The sequence below is a fragment of the Cherax quadricarinatus genome, chromosome 5, assembly GCF_038502225.1.
Source record: "Cherax quadricarinatus isolate ZL_2023a chromosome 5, ASM3850222v1, whole genome shotgun sequence".
NCBI lineage: Eukaryota > Metazoa > Arthropoda > Malacostraca > Decapoda > Parastacidae > Cherax > Cherax quadricarinatus.
In genome coordinates, this window is record NC_091296.1 from 41,422,671 (window position 1) to 41,443,623 (window position 20,953).

The window sequence follows — 20,953 nt, forward strand, 5'->3', positions numbered from 1 at the left end:
CCAATACAAAGTAGAAATGGGTAAGGAGAGTAGAAGTTTTGAGGTAATCAGTCCCTCAACCTGGAATGGGCAAGCGTTGAAGTCTTTGTACCAAGATACCATGATGTTGCAGTGTCTGACAGATGTGATAAATGGTTTTGAAAACCGACAAGTTGAAGATTCCAGGTTGAGGGACTGATTACCTCAAAACTTCTACTCTCCTTACCCATTTCTACTTTGTATTGGACTGATGAAGCCACTTTGTGGCGAAACGTTTCTTCAATAAAGATTCCCATGTGTTGCATAAGTGTCTCAATTCTTCAACTTGTCGGTTTTCAAAACCATTCATCACATCTGTCAGACACTGCAACATCATGGGATCTTGGTACAAAGACTTCAACGCTTGCCCAACCTTTGGACGACGACCTACTTACACTAGTGGCAGGTCCCACTGTGATCCCGCCTCCTCCTGCTTGGACTCATCTCACCGCAGTATATAAGCCACCTCTCTGGCCCTGTGCTGCACTTCCTACAAGAGTGATGGACTGAACACATCGATTCCAGGTTGAGGGACTGATTACCTCAAAACTTCTACTCTCCTTACCCATTTCTACTTTGTATTGGACTGATGAAGCCACTGTGTGGCGAAACGTTTCTTCAATAAAGATTCCCATGTGTTGCATAAGTGTCTCAATTCTTCAACTTGTCGGTTTTCAAAACCATTCATCACATCTGTCAGACACTGCAACATCATGGGATCTTGGTACAAAGACTTCAACGCTTGCCCAACCTTTGGACGACGACCTACTTACACTAGTGGCAGGTCCCACTGTGATCCCGCCTCCTCCTGCTTGGACTCATCTCACCGCAGTATATAAGCCACCTCTCTGGCCCTGTGCTGCACTTCCTACAAGAGTGATGGACTGAACACATCGATTCCAGGTTGAGGGACTGATTACCTCAAAACTTCTACTCTCCTTACCCATTTCTACTTTGTATTGGACTGATGAAGCCACTGTGTGGCGAAACGTTTCTTCAATAAAGATTCCCATGTGTTGCATAAGTGTCTCAATTCTTCAACTTGTCGGTTTTCAAAACCATTCATCACATCTGTCAGACACTGCAACATCATGGGATCTTGGTACAAAGACTTCAACGCTTGCCCAACCTTTGGACGACGACCTACTTACACTAGTGGCAGGTCCCACTGTGATCCCGCCTCCTCCTGCTTGGACTCATCTCACCGCAGTATATAAGCCACCTCTCTGGCCCTGTGCTGCACTTCCTACAAGAGTGATGGACTGAACACATCGATTCCAGGTTGAGGGACTGATTACCTCAAAACTTCTACTCTCCTTACCCATTTCTACTTTGTATTGGACTGATGAAGCCACTGTGTGGCGAAACGTTTCTTCAATAAAGATTCCCATGTGTTGCATAAGTGTCTCAATTCTTCAACTTGTCGGTTTTCAAAACCATTCATCACATCTGTCAGACACTGCAACATCATGGGATCTTGGTACAAAGACTTCAACGCTTGCCCAACCTTTGGACGACGACCTACTTACACTAGTGGCAGGTCCCACTGTGATCCCGCCTCCTCCTGCTTGGACTCATCTCACCGCAGTATATAAGCCACCTCTCTGGCCCTGTGCTGCACTTCCTACAAGAGTGATGGACTGAACACATCGATTCCAGGTTGAGGGACTGATTACCTCAAAACTTCTACTCTCCTTACCCATTTCTACTTTGTATTGGACTGATGAAGCCACTGTGTGGCGAAACGTTTCTTCAATAAAGATTCCCATGTGTTGCATAAGTGTCTCAATTCTTCAACTTGTCGGTTTTCAAAACCATTCATCACATCTGTCAGACACTGCAACATCATGGGATCTTGGTACAAAGACTTCAACGCTTGCCCAACCTTTGGACGACGACCTACTTACACTAGTGGCAGGTCCCACTGTGATCCCGCCTCCTCCTGCTTGGACTCATCTCACCGCAGTATATAAGCCACCTCTCTGGCCCTGTGCTGCACTTCCTACAAGAGTGATGGACTGAACACATCGATTCCAGGTTGAGGGACTGATTACCTCAAAACTTCTACTCTCCTTACCCATTTCTACTTTGTATTGGACTGATGAAGCCACTGTGTGGCGAAACGTTTCTTCAATAAAGATTCCCATGTGTTGCATAAGTGTCTCAATTCTTCAACTTGTCGGTTTTCAAAACCATTCATCACATCTGTCAGACACTGCAACATCATGGGATCTTGGTACAAAGACTTCAACGCTTGCCCAACCTTTGGACGACGACCTACTTACACTAGTGGCAGGTCCCACTGTGATCCCGCCTCCTCCTGCTTGGACTCATCTCACCGCAGTATATAAGCCACCTCTCTGGCCCTGTGCTGCACTTCCTACAAGAGTGATGGACTGAACACATCGATTCCAGGTTGAGGGACTGATTACCTCAAAACTTCTACTCTCCTTACCCATTTCTACTTTGTATTGGACTGATGAAGCCACTGTGTGGCGAAACGTTTCTTCAATAAAGATTCCCATGTGTTGCATAAGTGTCTCAATTCTTCAACTTGTCGGTTTTCAAAACCATTCATCACATCAGAAAGTGCTTTCCTATGATGGATTATTGTAGCTGCAACTTTAAAACACAGCCCATTAGGACATTCTTCATTGCTTGAGTGGAGTCCCTGAGGTACCTCTGAACCTTCAGGATGTGGCTCCAAGCTTGTGTCCACATATGTCACAGGAACTAAGATGTCTGTCAAGCTCCTGAGATATTGTACCTGGCTACAATAAAAGACTTCTTCTATCATGCAGTCTGTGTGGTGGTAGATGGAAAACGTTGCTTTCTTACACTCAAGTAATGCCAAATCTCTTCTAGTAAATCAACAAACACACACATACACACACACACACACACACACACACACACACACACACACACACACACACACACACACACACACACACACACACACACACACACACACACACAATTCAATCCAGCCAAATGCAAAGTCATGAAGATTGGGGAGGGGCAAAGAAGACCGCAGACAGAGTATAGGCTAGGTGGACAAAGACTACAGACCTCACTCAGGGAGAAAGACCTTGGGGTGACCATAACACCGAGCACATCACCGGAGGCACACATCAACCAAATAACCGCTGCAGCATACGGGCGCCTGGCAAACCTGAGAATAGCGTTCCGATACCTTAATAAGGAATCGTTCAAGACACTGTACACTGTGTATGTTAGGCCCATACTGGAGTATGCAGCACCAGTCTGGAACCCACACCTGGTCAAGCACGTCAAGAAGTTAGAGAAAGTACAAAGGTTTGCAACAAGGCTAGTCCCAGAGCTCAAGGGAATGTCGTACGAGGAAAGGTTAAGGGAAATGGGACTGACACTGGAGGACAGAAGGGTCAGGGGAGACATGATAACGACATACAAGATACTGCGGGGAATAGACAAGGTGGACAGAGATAGGATGTTCCAGAGAGGGGACACAGGGACAAGGGGTCACAACTGGAAGCTGAAGACTCAGACGAGTCACAAGGACGTTAGGAAGTATTTCTTCAGTCATAGAGTTGTCAGCAAGTGGAATAGCCTAGCAAGTGAAGTAGTGGAGGCAGGAACCATACATAGTTTTAAGAAGAGGTATGACAAAGCTCAGGAAGCAGAGAGAGAGAGGACCCAGTAGCGATCAGTGAAGAGGCGGGGCCAGGAGCTGAGTCTCGACCCCTGCAACCACAATTAGGAGAGTACAACTAGGTGAGTACACACACACACACACACACACACACACACACACACAGAGGAAGAGAAACAGATCATAGCAGAGCAACAAGCCCAAGCACACACACAATGTTACGCAGAAAACGTGAGATAGCTTGGGGCTAGAGCTTTGTCTAAGGGCAAAGGTAAAAGTTACAAACATCTCAAGCATAAACAGGCCACCCAGGGCTATCCCAGTCAAAACAGAAAGAGCTAAACCAGTATTTGTTACTTCAATGGGTTGTTTAATAGAAGGTTAGGTAAAAATCCTAGTTAGGAAAATATATCTATTTATTCAACATAACACTATATACACACTTTTTGAAACACCTTCATTTATCTTCTATCCTAAACACCCAAATGACGGTACACAAGAAACAGCTGGTTGGAGGTCCAGCCACTATAACCACCAGGCCTAGTAAGTAACAGGCCGTCACTACTCCACTACCAACCCCATTTCATATTTCCTCACTCATCCCACAGCACCCTGACCATGTCAGAGCCTAGGTGAGCATACAGAAGCCATAGAAGAGCCGACGGCTTGAGTTAGCTAAACAAAAGGAGTACACAACTACAAACTTAGCATAAATACACAGCATCTCCGAAGCTAGCCTCCAAGCCATGTTAATTCCATGTGACTCCTCCCAGCCACGCTTACCCCGCATACCCAAACACAGTTGGAAAATAAATCCCTAGCCTTCTGGTACTGGGCACAATAAGCACGCAGGATAGTTTTGAGAGACTGGTGAAACTGCTCCACAACCTCTTGATTCTCTAGGTGATAGGCGGTGGAGGTCGTCATTTTAATATTAAACTCCCCCAAAACTGTGCAAAAATGTTTAGATGTAAAATTTGACCACTGATCTGTTTGAATTTCCTTAGAGATCCTGACCTGCGTAAAAAATTTCACCAATGCTCTCAAGACCATGCGTGTTGTAATTGTACGTAGTGGAATGGCCTCCGGAAACCTGGTAGAGGAACAAATAATAGTAAGTAAGTACTGGTTTCCCATCTTGGTCCTGGGTAGTGGCCCCACACAATCCACCACCAGCCTGCTAAAAGGTTCTCCGGCTACTGTAATGGGGCTAAGAGGGGCAGGTTTAATTCCCTGATTAGGTTTTCCTACCCTTTGGCAAACTGGGCATGATTCTACATACTTACCCACTGATTCCCATACCTGGGGCCAGTAAAATTGTTTAGAAATCTTGCCCATAGTCTTTTTAACACCTAAATGTCCACCCATGGGAACATCGTGGGCCAAACACGAAACCTGATACCTAAATGGTTCCGGCACCACCACTTGGTAGAGTGCCTGCCTTGCTCCATCATTAGATGTTGCAACCGATAGGGTCTTTCGCATAAAAATACTGTCTGCAATAAAGAAACATTTAGTTAGTTGGGAGGCCTCTTCCTCGGTAACAGCAGATGACCGAATAGCTTTTAGGGTGTCGTCACACCCCTGGGCCTCGATCAGCTGCTCTCGAGTAGGAGTCGCCGCCCCTATACCAGCTCCAAGACCCCCACTCAAACAGAGTCCTGCCTGGGATGGTTCATCACAACCCCGAGCCCCCAGCAGGCTAGGCTCGAGGAATGTATTTCCCAAACCCAGATCATCCCCAGGATCTAAAAAGTCACAGAGAGAGACTGCCCTGTTACCTTTTGACATTTTCCTGGTTACTGCACACACTGGAAATAACTCGGGCAAGGTAGCCCTAGCTTTTTCCTCTCAACTCTGTGAGGCTGGGTCTCTCCAAACCAGAGGTTCCTCACTTTCAAGACAGCCCATGACATTATTGCCTAAAAGTAAGTCAACACCTTCACAAGGTATATCCTCTGTGATACCTACAGCTAAGTAACCACACTGGTATGCAGATCCACCCATAACCTGTGCACTGGAGTCTTGACAGTGAATCCGGTAATTCCTTTGAGCAAAACGTCCAACCCAGTGTATGTGTGATCCGACACTGGCAATATGCCCCTACGAAGCAAAGTGTACATGCTACCAGTGTCCCTCAAAGACATAACACCTGTTACCCTACCTTCACTTTGGTGTAAGGCCACTGTGGACTTGCTTGTAAAGACCTTCATCCGAGGGTCCAAAACTCCTGAGTTACCTGATATACCCGTAGGTGGTGCTTCAATATTAGCTACCGTGTGGGTACCTCGAGAAGCTCCAGCAAGTACCTGATCTCTACGCATCTTCTTGCAATATGGCTCCAGATGGCCCTGTTTATGACAATAAGTACAGTAATAAGGTTTAAAGGGCCCCTGCCCATTTGACCTAGGTTGGATCCCTTGACTCTGGGGAACTGGGCTCCTCCCACTTGTTCCTTGTAGTCCTGGACCTGTGACAGCTGAATTAAAACCTTCTCGAGTAGGTACCGGAAAATTAGGCTTATTAAAACTCTTGTGGTTATTAGGCTGATAAATGGGTGGCTTAAACTTCTGAAATTTCTTATTCCTATTGGTGGGTGGAAAAAACTTACCATTATTAGTATGTGGGGCGTGCTAACTACTACTAAATTTTTGGTTAGCTAAAAATCTGTCACCCAACTCTAAAGCATTATTAAAATCATCAAGATCCTTCTCCTCAAGATATGCCTTAAGGTCAGAAGGAACATTTCTCAAGAGATGCTCTAACAAAATTAAGGTAATTATACCCTCATAATTGCCTACTACACCCTTTGAGCGACACCACCTATTTACAAGTGACATCTTCTCCTTACCATATTCCACCAAAGACTGCCCTGCTTGAAACTTTAGTCCTCTAAACTTCTGCCGGTACCTTTCTGGCAACATTTGATAAGCCAGTAAAACTACCTCTTTTAGTTTATGATAATCAGAAAAGGTCGATCCCTCAGAAGAACTAACGGCCTGTAACCCTTTACCAACTATTTGGGTTCTCGCTAATGCTGCCCATTCTTTTTCCGACCAAACTTGGGATTTGGCGTACTTTCAAATAACAGAAAAAACTGGTCTGGGTCTTTCTCTAGGAATTTGGGCACAAATTTTATGGCTTTATCCAAATGAAAAACATCTACCCTCGTGTCTGTGTCTGGGTGAGAAGCAAGCTGCCTCTCTTTAGCTCTTTCTTGAGCCCTAAGCTCCTCTAAGGCTCTCTGTTCCTGGATCTTCGTACGTTCAATCCTTAACCGTTCCTTTTCTTCCGCAAGTAGGGCTAATTTCATTCGTAAAATTTCTGCTTCCTTATCCAGGTCCCTAACATGGAAATTTGATTCAATGTCACCTTCTAAATGCATGTTATCCTCAGAATTTTGACTAGTGTCAGCCATTTTGGGAAATGATTGCACCAAATCTTGCTATCAGCCACAGAACTTACTGATATAAAATAATAAAGCACACAGGAAAGTACATACACTGAAGTAGTATATTCACAAGGAGTGATTGTCATGTGACTCCCTAAAATTAAACAGGATTGCACACAAAAAAGAATACCCTGGCAGAAAAAATGGAGCTACTGCACCTGCAAAAGAAAATTATTCCCAGAAATTTAGATAAGCATAACCCCCTAAAAATCAGCAAGATTGTACCTGCAAGGGTAAATTATGCACAAAATATCAGGTATTAATAACACCCTAAAAATCAACCAGATGGCACACAAAGGTAAATTATTCACAGGGCATTAGTTAATAATAACACCCTAAAGATCAGCAAAGTTGCACACAAAGGTAAATTATGCACAGGGTATTAGCTAATAATAACACCCTAAAAACCAGCAATATCGCAAACAATGGTAAATTATTATTTTAGTGTGCGTGTTATAGTGAATGCTTCCTCTAACCAACCCAGTAAAGAATGATTATTGATTTTGCAGGTTGCAAACTTGAATTACCACATAAAATTTGATAATTCTCCCATATACAGGCCCCCATGTTATGCAGAAAAGGCGAGATAGCTGGGGGCTAGAGCCTTGTCTAAGGGCAAAGGTAAAAGTTACACACATCTCAAGCATAAACAGGCCACCCAGGGGTATCCCAGTCAAAACTGAAAGAGCTAAACCAGTATTTGTTACTTCAATGGGTTTGTTAATAGAGGGTTAGGCAAAAATCCTAGTTAGGAAAGTATATCTATTTATTCAACATAATTCTATAATATACACGCTCTAGAAACACCCTCGTTTATCTTCTATCCTAAACGCCCAAATGACGGTACACAAGAAACAGCTGGTTGGAGGTCCAGCCACCATAACCACCAGGCCTAGTCAGTGCCAGGCCGTCACTACTCAACTACCAACCCCATTTCTTATTTTCTCACTCATCCCACAGCACCCTGACCATGTCAGAGCTAAGGCGAGCATACAGAAGCCATAGAAGAGCCTACGGCTTGAGTTAGCTAAACAAAAGGAGTGCACAACTACAAACTTAGCTTAAATACACAGCATCTCCGATGCCAGCCTCCAAACCATGCTGACTCCACGTGACTCCTCCCAGTCACGCTTACCCCGCATACCCAAACACAGTTGGAAAATAAATACCTAGCAGGATTTCTTTATAATTACCGTTAGAGTACTTTACATTACCCCCAAATGCACATTATGAATTATAAAATTATTCTTTACAATTATAACATTCATACTATTATGACACTCTTCACTACTGTATATACATTACAATGTCATGCAGAACCCTGCATAACAACATTACAATGTCATGCAGAACCCTGCCTAACAACATTACAATGTCATGCAGAACCCTGCATAACAACATTACAATGTCATGCAGAACCCTGCATAACACAGAACCACCAACCAAACACACTCAGAACCCCTCAATCAAATATGCTATCCCAACACAAACCACAATCCACAATCACAGTTCCCACCCCTCACTTCACTGTAGAATCCCACAGCACACTGCCAGGTCCCCCACCCTCACAGAACCCCCAAAACACAGTGATGGAATAACGAATAAGTGGGAGGAGTGGCATGGAAGAGTCAAAGAGGCATCACTGGACATCATAGCTCTCACAGGAACCAAGCTCATAGGGATAACAGATGCCATCTTTCCAACGCGATATCAGATATCGATGGGATTTTGATGAGCTGGAAAGAGGAGACAGAGGAGAAGCAAGAGATTACATAATAGGAAAGTTTCACTCTGCAGGTCCCACCAGTGAACAGCAGGAGGCCAAGGCAAGAGCATGAGGAGAGTAATAGAGCGATGGTTGACACAATGGCTGAAGTGGCCATAAGGGCTCATACAAGCAGGGCAAATCTGCTGATTATGGATGACTTCAACCACATGGAAGCTGACTGGGAGAAACTGGAGCCACATGGGGGCCCAGAAACGTGGAGAGCTAAGATGATGGAGGTGGTACTGGAAAACCTCATGTACCAACAGGTAATAGACACTACCAGAGAGAGAAGAGAGGATGAATCAGCGAGACTGGACCTAGTAATCACCATGGGTAGTGCAGACACTGACGACAGCTCATGTGAACGACCCCTCGGGGCCAGTTATCATGTGGTTCTGAGCATCGAAATCATAGTAGAGTTACAAGTGGAGAGGGAGGTAGGAAGGGCAGGACGAATGAAGCCGAACTACAAGAAAGAGAACCATGCAGGCATAAAGAATTTTTTGCATGCAGTTCAGTGGGACAGAGAACTGGCAGGGAAGTCAGCCAACGAGATGATGGAATATGTGACAACATTATGAAAGGAAGCTGAATAGAGGTTTGTAACGAACGGTAACAATAACAATGAAAAAGCCAGGATGAGCCCTTTGGTTACTCAAAGGTGTAGGGAGGCCAAAACCATGTGTGCTAGAGAATGGAAGAAGTATAGAAGACAAAGGACCCAGGAGAATAAGGAGAGCAGTCGTAGAGCCAGAAATGAATATGCACAGGTAAGAAGGGAGGCCCAAAGACAATATGAGAATGACAAAGCACCAAAAACTAAATCTCTCCCGAAGCTGTTGTACAGCCACATCAGGGGGAAAACAACAGTCAAGGGCCAGGTAATCAGGCTGAGGAAGGAAGGAGGGGAGGTCACAAGAAAGACCGCGAAGTATGTGAGGACCTCAAGAGATTCAAAGAAGTGTTCACAGAGGAGACAGAAGGGGCTACAGAAAGGCAGAGAGGTGAGGTGTACCATCAAATGTTTGACACAATACATACAACCGAGGAAGAAGCGAAGATTCTTCTAAGTAAGCTAGATACCTCAAAGTCGATGTGGCTGGATAACATCTCTCCATGGGTCCTGACAGATGGAGCAGAGTCGCTATGTGTACCACTAATAACAATCTTTAACACATCTGTCAAAACAGGGCAACTATCTGAGGTATTTAACACACAGTTTATTAAAAAGGAGACAGACACAATGCATTAAACTACAGACCAATGTCAATGACGTGTATAGTATGCAAGGTCATGGAGAATTTTACCAGAAGAGTGGTGGAACACCTAGAAAAGAATGAGCTTGTCAACGACAGCCAGCACAGTTTCAGGGACAGGAAATCCTGTGTCCCAAACCTACTGGAGATCTACGACAGGGAGACAGCAGTAAGACAAGAGAGAGAGGGGAGGGTAGATTGCAGTTTGTTGGACTGTAAGAAAGCGTTTGACAGTTACACACAAGAGATTAGTGCAATAGCTGGAGGACCAGGCAGGGATAGCAAGGAATGGCCTCGCTGTTGTCAGGAAGACAACAGTGAGTCATGTACATGGCGAAGTGTCAGAGTGGGCGCCTGTAACAAGCGGGGTGCCAGAGGATCCAATCCTAGGACCGGTGCTGTTTCTGGTATTTGTGAACGACATGACGGAAGGAATAGACTCCGAAGTGTCCTTGTTTGCAGATGATGTAAAGTTGATGAGAAGAATTCAGTCAGACGAGGACCAGGGAGAACTACAAATGGATGTGGACAGGCTGCAGGCCTGATCCAGCAACTGGCTCACGAATTTCAACGCCAAAAGTGCAAAGCCATGAAGACTGGGGAAGGGCAAAGAAGACCACAGACGGAGTACAGTCTAGGGGGCCAGACACTACAAACCTCACTCAAGGAAAAGGATCTTCGGGTGAGTATAACACTGGGCACCTCTCCTGAGGCGCACATCAACCAAATAACTGTTGCAGCAAACCTAAGAACAGCATTCCGACATCTTAATAAGGAATCGTTTCTGACCCTGTACACTGCGTACGTTAGGTCCGTGTTGGAGTACGCAGCACCAGTTTGGAACCCACACCTAGCCAAGCATGTAAGGAAACTAGAAAAAGTGGAAAGGTTTGCAACAAGACTAGTCCTGGAGCTAAGATGTAGATCCTACCAGGAGAGGTTTAAGGGAAATCGACCTGAGGACAATGGAAGACAGGAGAGATAGGGGGGATATGATAACGACATATAAAATACTGAGAGGAATCAACAAGGTTGACAAAGACACGATGTTCCAGAGATGGGACACAGCAACAAGGGAAGTTGAAGACTCAAATGAATCACAGGAATGTTAGGAAGTATTTCTTCAGTCACAGAGTTTTCAGGAAGTGGAATAGTCTGTGAAGTGATGTAGTGGAGGCAGGATCCATACATAACTTTAAGAAGCTCATGGAGCAGGAAGAGTGACCTATTAGCGACCAGTGAAAAGGCGGGACTATGAGCTGTGACTCGACCCCTGCAACCACAACTGAGTGAATACACTCTCTCAATTTCTCACTCTGTTTCCTTCTTACTGTGTGTCTTTTATTCAGTCCCATTCAGGTCTTTCTCTGAATGTTCAGGTGATAGAAAGGAGCATGTAAAAAGAAAAGAGAAGTGAAGAAGGAAGAGAAGGATATATAAGAAAAAAAAAACCCGAAGAAGGATGAATAAATAGGAGGGAAAAGCTAGGTAAGGGGCCAAGAAATGAGGATTTGTGATGCTTCAGCAGTTTACTTTTTATAAACTAATAACCAGTGCAAGTGAGCGACAAGTTTGGTCTACAAATAAATGACAGATGTTACCTCGACATGTGATAATTTTTAATTTAATATTCCCAAAAGGAGAGTCAGGGGGCGCCAGGGATTGAACCAGGGACCTCTCGATCTGCAGTCGAATGCTCTACCACTGAGCTACACCCCCACCTCTCTCATCTATCTCAACAAGAGGCTCTCACGGTAACACGATCATCGAGTGGGAACCTTTCTAAGTGATGCTAATTAAAACATCGTCTGCCCAGACCCGGGATCGAACCGGGGACCTTTAGATCTTCAATCTAACGCTCTCCCAACTGAGCTATCTAGGCTTTACCTCAAGCGTTTCTACACGTTTTATTTTTCGTCTTCGTGTTTCTGTTATGGCAAGTTGAGATTCAGGAAACCTGAGGCTTATTGAAGTTTCTCTAATTTTAACAAAGAGATAGAGATGCTTACAGAGTCTTGCAGACAGTGAATACAGTGAAAAAGAAATAGAAGAGGTGCCGGAACGGGAAGCATCGTACAGCGCATGAGTTAAGCAGTGCAGGCTGCCAGACGTAACTTATAGCCTTTTTGTGGTTGCTGGGGTATTGGCCCTGCATATTACTGATAGCTGAGGGTCACAAACCCTTCTCTGGAGAGCTGAATATCATACCTAGGGCATTAATCGCTGACAGAGGAGTAGAACTGGGGAAAGGGTACAAAGGTGGGGACCAGAGGCACTCTAGTGCACGTGTTGGCAGTAAGGTTGGACAATTAACACTAACATTGTTTATTCATTAAGTATAACTCCAGGTATACACGTGTAGGTAGACAGGCTTTTATTCAGCAAGTATAGCTCCAGGTATACACAAATGGGTGCACAGGTGTTAATAAGAAAGTACAGCTCCAGGTATACACGAGCAGGGGCACAGGTGTTTACTCAGTAAGTACAGCTCCAGGTATACACGAGTAGGTGCACAGGTGTTTACTCAGGCTTGAATACTGGTGTACACTAATGTCTCCATTTAAGGCAGGTGAAATCGCAAATCTAGATAATGTACATTTAAGCACATTTAAGTTCTGTCAAACACCTTAATTACTAGGAACGCTTGGAATCACTTGACTTGTACTCTCTGGAGTGCAGGAGAGAGATATACATCATGATAATCCAAGAGGGATTGGTTCCAAATCTGCAGATAGAAATTACTCCCATTGAAAGCAAAAGACTGGGCAGACGATGCAACATACCCTCAAAGAAAAGTATGGATGCTATTAGTACACTAAAAGAAAACATAATAAGTGTAATGGGCCCAAGATTGTTCAACAGCCTACCACAAGGCATAAGGAGAATTTCCAAGAAACCCTTGGCTACCTTCAATAGGAAGCTGGACAGATTCTTAAAGTCAGTACCCGATCAGCCGGGCTGTTGTTCGTACGGTGATTTACGTGCGGTCAGCAGTAACAGCCTGGTTGATCAAGCCCTGATACACCAGAAGGCCTGGTCAAGGACTGGGCCGCGGGAGCACTGACCCCCGAAACACCCTCCAGGTAGACTCCAGGAACAAGGAGACTGTGTCGTAAGGTGTGGTTTCTAACGCGGTTGGTCACCCTCAAAGTAACTCTGAGTCGATAGAGTTTCTCAGTGTAAAGGAACTGAGCCTATGTAAATGGATTTCTAGAGATAAGTTTTGTTCATTTGCGAATATTCGACACCCACCCGGGAAAGGGTGTCAAATTCTGAATGTTGCAAACTTGCAATTGCTAATAAAACACTAAATAAGTATTTTTCTAATTTATTATGTAAATAGAGCAAATAAACAATATCAAAAACATTAATGGAACTTGTTTCCAAACATTTTTTAAGTCTACAAAAAATATAAAGATGAACCAAAGAGCAACATGGACACATTGCAAAGGAATATTATTATTATTCTAATCACAGGGAAGCGCTAAACCCGTAGGATCATACATCGCAAGTGGAGAGGATGGAAAGTATTCAGGCTTAATTCAGGGAACCGGACTACAGATCCAATTCCCTAGATCAAGAGCCCCTCACCAGCGTCAAGGAACCTCCCATGAGGGATGCAAAGGGATAAAACTTGCAAGTCCCATTTTTATGAATTTTCTGAGAAAGAATAATCATTCTAGACTATTAACTAGAATGAAAGGCTATGAAGCAATTTCTTTCGTTCTTGAAATTGCAAAAGACACGGGAAAATGAGGATGTGACAGGATTTTTTTTTTTTTATTTTTTTTACACACAGGGTTTGACAAGGTTAAAGATCCCTAGATTTATTGAAAAGCTAAATATCTTGTCATTCACTGGCCAGTGATTTAGCGTTGAATCATAACTCACACTGTCATCAGGCCTTTCTGCACGTTGGTACTGCACTAGAGATGGCTATTACAAGGCTGACAAATCGTTATTGTCACTGTCACCACTGGAAGTACTTGGTGAAGGTCTTGGAGTTGTCCTTACATACTGTCCTTCAGATCTTGCAGTGACAGATATCTGAAGCCGAAATACCTTCAGTGGCATGCGTTTGGTTTTTAGTGACCGACAATCTGGGCTGTAAAGAAACCATTCATTCACAACAGCAAAATCAAGAACATAGGCAAACAGCCGCATGTACCAACGTTTAGATTTCACTGGTGTTTTGTACATATGCACCAACATGTTACTTTTGTCAATACCTCCCATATGTGCATTATAGTTCTGGAAGTGGTCTTTTGCCTTGTACTCCTTGTTATATCTTTCAATAAGAGTCACAGGATTAACCCTCACATCATTTGTCACTAAAGTGACAGCACTGTTGTCCTTCCACCTTACAAAAAGGATACCATCATTGCTTTTGAAGTGCCCCTGGGCACTATGTTCTTTTCCATTTGTTTGACTGGCTTACTACATCTATTTTCACATACTGTTCCAGTGTATCTGCAGTTATATATGCCTCTTATTATCTTGACTAAAGGTACACGTGAAAAGAAATTGTCAGCATAGAGTGCTGATGTCTTTCTTTTGTTGAGAGTTGTTGCAAGTACCAGAAAAATCTTTGAACTTATTGGTAGTGTAGTTTCATCATGTGGAAGCTTTATGGGATGGTTGTCAAAAGTTGTTTTGCCTTCATACATGAGTATATCATGTATGAATCCATCTTCATTTGCACGACAAAATAGTTTGAAACCCCACGTGTTTGGTTTGGTTTTGATGTACTACCTTCGCTTTCCAGCGGGTTTGCCCTTAAAACTAACCATAACTTTATCAATAGACTGCCTAGGTGTAGTTGGAACTTTGAAGCAAGCAGTAGTTAGTGAAGTGTAAAGAGGCCTTATTTTGTGGAATCTGTCATTATCCTTTTGGGTGTTATCATTGAAATTAATTGTACGCCTAAGCAACCTAAACCTCTTAGATGACATGACTTCTGTAACCTTGGGTATCATAGTTTCACTTGCCCAATAGTCATCTAGGGATGGGTATAAACCAATACCCTAAACAACAGAATACCTATGAACTTCAGGATTTCTTCAGAATCGGTTACGAAAGTGTTATCTATGTTTTTTATTTGGCATACAAATTTGTTGGAAATGTGATGTTGCCTATCATATATTGAGAAAAAACATGGTAACATAATCAAATGGACACATAATTGCAAGAGGCTTTTCATGTTGGTAAACAATCAAAGGGTCATTTTGGATGTCTTTCTTGTTCCAATGTGTCTGAGCTTGAAGAGTAGGCTCATCATGAAGATCTTCATCACGGTACTCCTCGATCATAATACCTTTCTTTTTCTGGGCTAATTTAGGCTTTTTGGATGGTCTATCTTCCTCCTCATCATCACTTGACACCTGTGCATCCGGTAGCAAGTATTCATCACCACTGTCAAGCAATTCCAGGTCATCTAGCTCTGGATCTGAGTCACTTTCCTCAAAAATGCAAACATATTTGGACTTCTCTTTGGAGGGACCACCATAAAACAATTTCTCATTGATCTGGAAGGACAATTAAAACGTTCTGTACTAACCCAAACCACTATAGAATTCATATATGCATTAGAAAAATTATTATAAATTTTTATTTACCGAAATTGCTAGTTTGGCCTTGACGGATAGGGCCGTATATTTGCTGGCCTTTTTCCTTGCACTTTTTCAATTGTATGGTGCAGTCATGTTATGCTTCACACAGACTTTAGTTATATCTCAAAATATGCCTAATCTATTCATTTATGCACTAGACACAAAAATCAGTACTTACCGGCATTGTAGAGGGTAAAATCTAGGAGAATATGAGTGTAACTCGAGGAAAAAACTGCTCTTGACGATGCCAAGCTAGAAGTTGACATTTTGGTTTCTCAACCAATGGGAAGTGAGCAGACGCCATCGCCACTTAGCTGGAGCGACTCACAGAAGGCCTGTGATTGGTCCGAACTAGAAAACGGGAACCCAGATGTGCAGTGTGAGTACGACGACTTGCACAAAAAACATGCGTTCGTACCCGTATATATTCGGGCCTGCCCAATAAAGGTTAAATAATTATTAAAGTCAAGGTCGACCTTGACTTGCTGGCAGTAAGCTGGGCCACTACTACTACACTAACTGTAGCTGGTCACCCAGACAAGCCGTAATATTGGCTAGATCATATAATAGTTCACGAGGATTCGAAATAGCTAGCTAGGTCTAGTGGTACTTTGTCGTGTGGTACACACCGAGTTCTCGTAATATACTTCAGCAGATAAACGACCTCTGTGCCCCCTGGTCCAGCAATACAATCACTTCTGTACCCAAAAGTCCTTTAAGTAACCTTAGTCTCATTACTGGCAACGCTGACTGGCATTGGGTGGCTAGCATTGTCAATGTGAGTGAAACATTTGGAGACGTTGGTGTGTCACCATTTATGTTCTCATGAGGTTGACAGCTTTCTGCTGTCTCTGTGTCATGAGTAACCTTCGTCCTCTCGTTTTCTATGCAAGACTTGAAGCAGGGATGCAAAACTGTTTTGTGGGGGTTGCCAGCATTACCAGTTAGTTGAATGCTTGGGCTTGCAGGTGCTTCTTGCATCTGAAACAGTCTCAGCTCCTGGACCCTCTGTTTTCGAGCTTGTACTGTTGTGAACTCGTCACAAGATGGAGCCAAGAGTTTGTGTCATGGTCTCAGGTGGTTTGGAATTATTCCACCTTCTGTTACTCTTAATCTTCTCTCTGTTACTCTGTGTAGTGACTAGGTACACTGTCGCAGTTGTACAGTAGTTAGTATGGTACTTACTGACAAGTGGAGACAAGTGATGATGCTATGGGTGATGACCTGTCAGTTGGGCACTCGACATTGCTAGCATTTATATGCATAGATCCTCACTAATTTCATCACAGGTGAATCTGCACATCGTATATTCAGATGTTCCAGAGCTTTCTTTGAGAGTTTCCTCTATACAGTTGGACTAAAACCCAGTCATTTCCTGTCTCGTTTATGTAAGAAGTCAGAGATCTATAACAATTGTCAACAGCTATCCTTAACTCTTGCAATTCTTGTAAACAGTGGGAAGGAGGTGCAAGATCAAGCAGCCTATAGACGTGTTTGCCTGTGATCCGATCCTTATCACAATAATTAGTTTCTAGGACCTAAAACGTGTGCTTGTAATTAACTCCTGTGATATCAAGTACTGGAGGACAGTGCAACCACTACTTCCGATAATCACTGGTTACGCCGCAGCAGCTCACAAACACTATACAATGATCAGGATGTAACTCACGATACCAGAAAACATGTTATGTTTCTCATGCGGTGACTAGCATGTGATAGTGTCTACAATTTGTTGTTAGGGAAACGAAGCAGTGGTATACAATAAACAATGAAGGGGAAAGAGCAAGAGATACTCTAAACACTGAAGGAAAACTGCATGGAGTACACTAGACAATGCATGAAACAGTGCGGGACGGACTTTGTAGGGAAACATATACTTGTGTTATGAAGGGAATCAACACGGGATACACTAGGCCAGGGGTGGGTAACCTTTTTAAGTGTGTGTCAAATTCGACCAAATCTTTGAGCTCTAATCTTTTCACGTGCCAACTAAAATTTATGGAAATCAATTCCTTTTGTTCTTGTTCAGTTTTCTTGCTTAAGTTTTCATGAACAGTTTCAAAATGACTCTTCACAGAAGAAGTCCTAAACATAACTGATTCAGAACAGAAAATGCATAATGCTTTATTATCTTTCTTAATCATGCCAAATTATGCCAGTATTCTTTAAATTCTATGATATCCTCTTCATTTGAGTAACGTCGTTTCTTGGCAGGTGGTCGTGACATCTTGTACAATCTATAAAGGGCAGAATGCAAATAGAATTTGTAATAGTGATATGTAGTGATTTTGTCATTTCCAGCAGGATCTGCAAGAGGTTACACTGGAATTCGACCATAACACTTTAAAGAGATGGTAAATCCAGTACTAGGTACATCTGCATCAATTCTTCTCACCGAGTTAACAACTTTCGTCAACAACTGCCTGGCTGGGCGAATTCCAGAAGAAATTAAACCTTTCTTTTTGGAGCCCCACTATGTGCTTTGAAGAAGGATGGGGGGAATCAGACCCATTGCTGTTGGTAACACTCATCGCCATCTGGTTGTCAAAGCAGCAGTAAGAAACATTTTCCTAGAAGCTGCCAGTTTACTCCAGCCACACCAACTGGGCTTTGGCGTCTCTCAAGGCATAGAAACCGCAGCTCATGCGGCAAGGGCCTACATCAGGGACCTATCAGAAGACAAGGCCGTAGTCAAACTTGATTTTAGAAATGCTTTTAATATGGTGAAGAGAGATGTTGTCTTGCCGGCCGTTCGGGATCGATTCCCCAGCCTTTTTCCCTTCATTTCAGCCGGATACAGCATACCCTTATTTTTTTGTTTGGAGAACATGAAATTCTCTCATCAGAGGGTGTTCAGCAGGGTGACCCACTCACTCCACTTCTCTTCTGCTTGGCAATAAGAGAACTAACTTCCAGCCTATGCAGCGAGCTCAACATCTGGTACCGGGATGATGGCACCTTGGGAGGTACTGAAGAGTCCCTGTTAGAGGACTTCAATCCCTCCAAGTGTGAAATCATCACAGTGAACCTGGAAATAATCAGTGCCATGCGAAAAATCCTCCCGGAAGTCTCTGCTACTACTCAAGATCCCAGGTTTACTGAAGCAGCGATGAAGTGGGACACCCTTGCAGACTCCTCTAGTTGACCATCTCCTCCCTACTGGGACAAACCGATCATGGAGAAATCACCAACACAATGCTCACCAACGCTTCAGGAAAGGAGAAAGCTCGTCTCCTGGCTGTGAAGGCACCACACTCAGATTTCCTTCTAGCTGTTCCCAATTCCTCCCTAGGCACTCGACTTGACCCACAGGCCATTCGGATTGGTGTTGCTCTTCGCCTAGCCGCCCCCATCCTTACCGAACATATGTGTATTTGCAGCAGGGCAACAGCTGATCAATTCAAACTTCATGGTCTCGTGTGTCACACAGCAGAAGGGAAGTATGCCAGACATGAGGAGGTCAAAGACATCATAAAGAGAAGCCTCGTCACAGCCCGTTGCCCAGCTCAACAGGAACCCCAAGTGCAGAGGTCCGAGGGAAGTCAAAAGCGCCCTGATGGAGCCACTATGCTACCCTGGAAGGATGGAAAGCAGATTACCTGGGACTACACCAATGCCGCCACATTGGCAGACACCTACTTGCCGTACTCCTTAGATAAAAGGGGTGGAGCTGCCAGCTACATGGAGAACCAGAAGATCCGCAAATATGACGACCTTCCCCCTTGCTGTAATTTCATCCCAATAGGGTCGGAGACCCTTGGAGCATGGAGCAAGTGTGCTCTAAAGTTCCTCAAAGAGCTGGGTGAAAAGCTCATCATAAAAACCAAGGACCACAGGGGACACGGCCCACCGCCGGGGAGCTGGACGAAATATTCGAGATGTTTGTCAATGGTTTTTGTCTTTAAATAAAATATATATCAAATATAGGGGGAAGTAGGAGAAAATTCTCAAACAGCTTCAGGAAGAACCTTGAGTTTTCCCTGAAGCCAGTTTATTCTTTTCTCTGAGGAAGAGGGTCCCCAGGAGAGATCTAGAGGTGGTACATCCCTATATATATATATATATATATATATATATATATATATATATATATATATGTCGTGCCGAATATGTAAAACTGGTCAATTAGCAAGAACTCATTTAAAATTAAGTCCTTTCTGAATTTTTCTTTTATATGTTTAAAGATATATTTTTTTCATTAATGTTAATGTAAAAAAATTTAATTTTGCAACAAAAGAATCTTAGAAAACTTACCTAACCTTATTATAACAAGAACAATTTATTTTAGCCTAACCCAACTTAATATGTTTTAGATTTGTTTACAATAATTTAATACTAAACAAACACAGTGAAATATATTTTTTTCGTTAGGTTCAGAATGATTTTGGCGAAATTATTGCATACACAAATTTTCGCTTGTCCTATATGGCAAGATGAGCGTTGCTATTTAAGCCAAGATCGCAAGTTCTGCCTACTCGGCACGGCATATATATATATATATATATATATATATATATATATATATATATATATATATATATATATATATATATATATATATATATATATATATATATATATATCTCGTGCCGAAAAGGCAGAACTTGCGATCTTGGCTTAAATAGCAACGCTCATCTTGCCATATAGGACAAGTGAAAAGTTGTGTATGCAATAATTTCGCCAAAATCATTCTGAACCTAAGGAGCTTAATTTATCAACCAAGTCTATGTTGTTTTTAACATTAAAGTTAGAAATTTTGCCAACAATAGGGCTCAAAATATCAACAAGCCATTTGGATAATTTATATGAAACTGACCCTATGGAGCTAATAATTGGTCTGACTGGATTCCCTGGTTTGTGTGTTTTTATTAGTCCATACATGTAAGGTAAAGATGGATTAGTGGAAGTAAATTGTTTGACTAATTCATCTTTGCCTTTCAGTAGAAGTTTTATTGTTTTATTGAAATTGCTGTTATCGGTTTCTAGGGGATTTTTCCTAAGCAATTTCAATAAAACAATAAAACTTCTACTGAAAGGCAAAGATGAATTAGTCAAACAATTTACTTCCACTAATCCACCTTTACCTTACATGTATGGACTAATAAAAACACAAACCAGGGAATCCAGTCAGACCAATTATTAGCTCCATAGGGTCAGTTTCATATAAATTATCCAAATGGCTTGTTGATATTTTGAGCCCTATTGTTGGCAAAATTT

At 42.9% G+C, this 20,953-nt stretch overlaps 2 non-coding genes across 2 annotated transcripts; both read right to left on the minus strand.

Moving 5' to 3' along the window:
* Positions 1–11,774: 11,774 nt before the first annotated feature.
* TRNAC-GCA (transfer RNA cysteine (anticodon GCA)) lies at positions 11,775–11,846 on the minus strand. Its single transcript has one exon. It is a non-coding gene; the product is annotated as a tRNA-Cys (tRNA).
* A 90-nt stretch (positions 11,847–11,936) lies between these two features.
* On the minus strand, positions 11,937–12,009 carry TRNAF-GAA (transfer RNA phenylalanine (anticodon GAA)). Its single transcript has one exon. It is a non-coding gene; the product is annotated as a tRNA-Phe (tRNA).
* Positions 12,010–20,953: the final 8,944 nt, after the last annotated feature.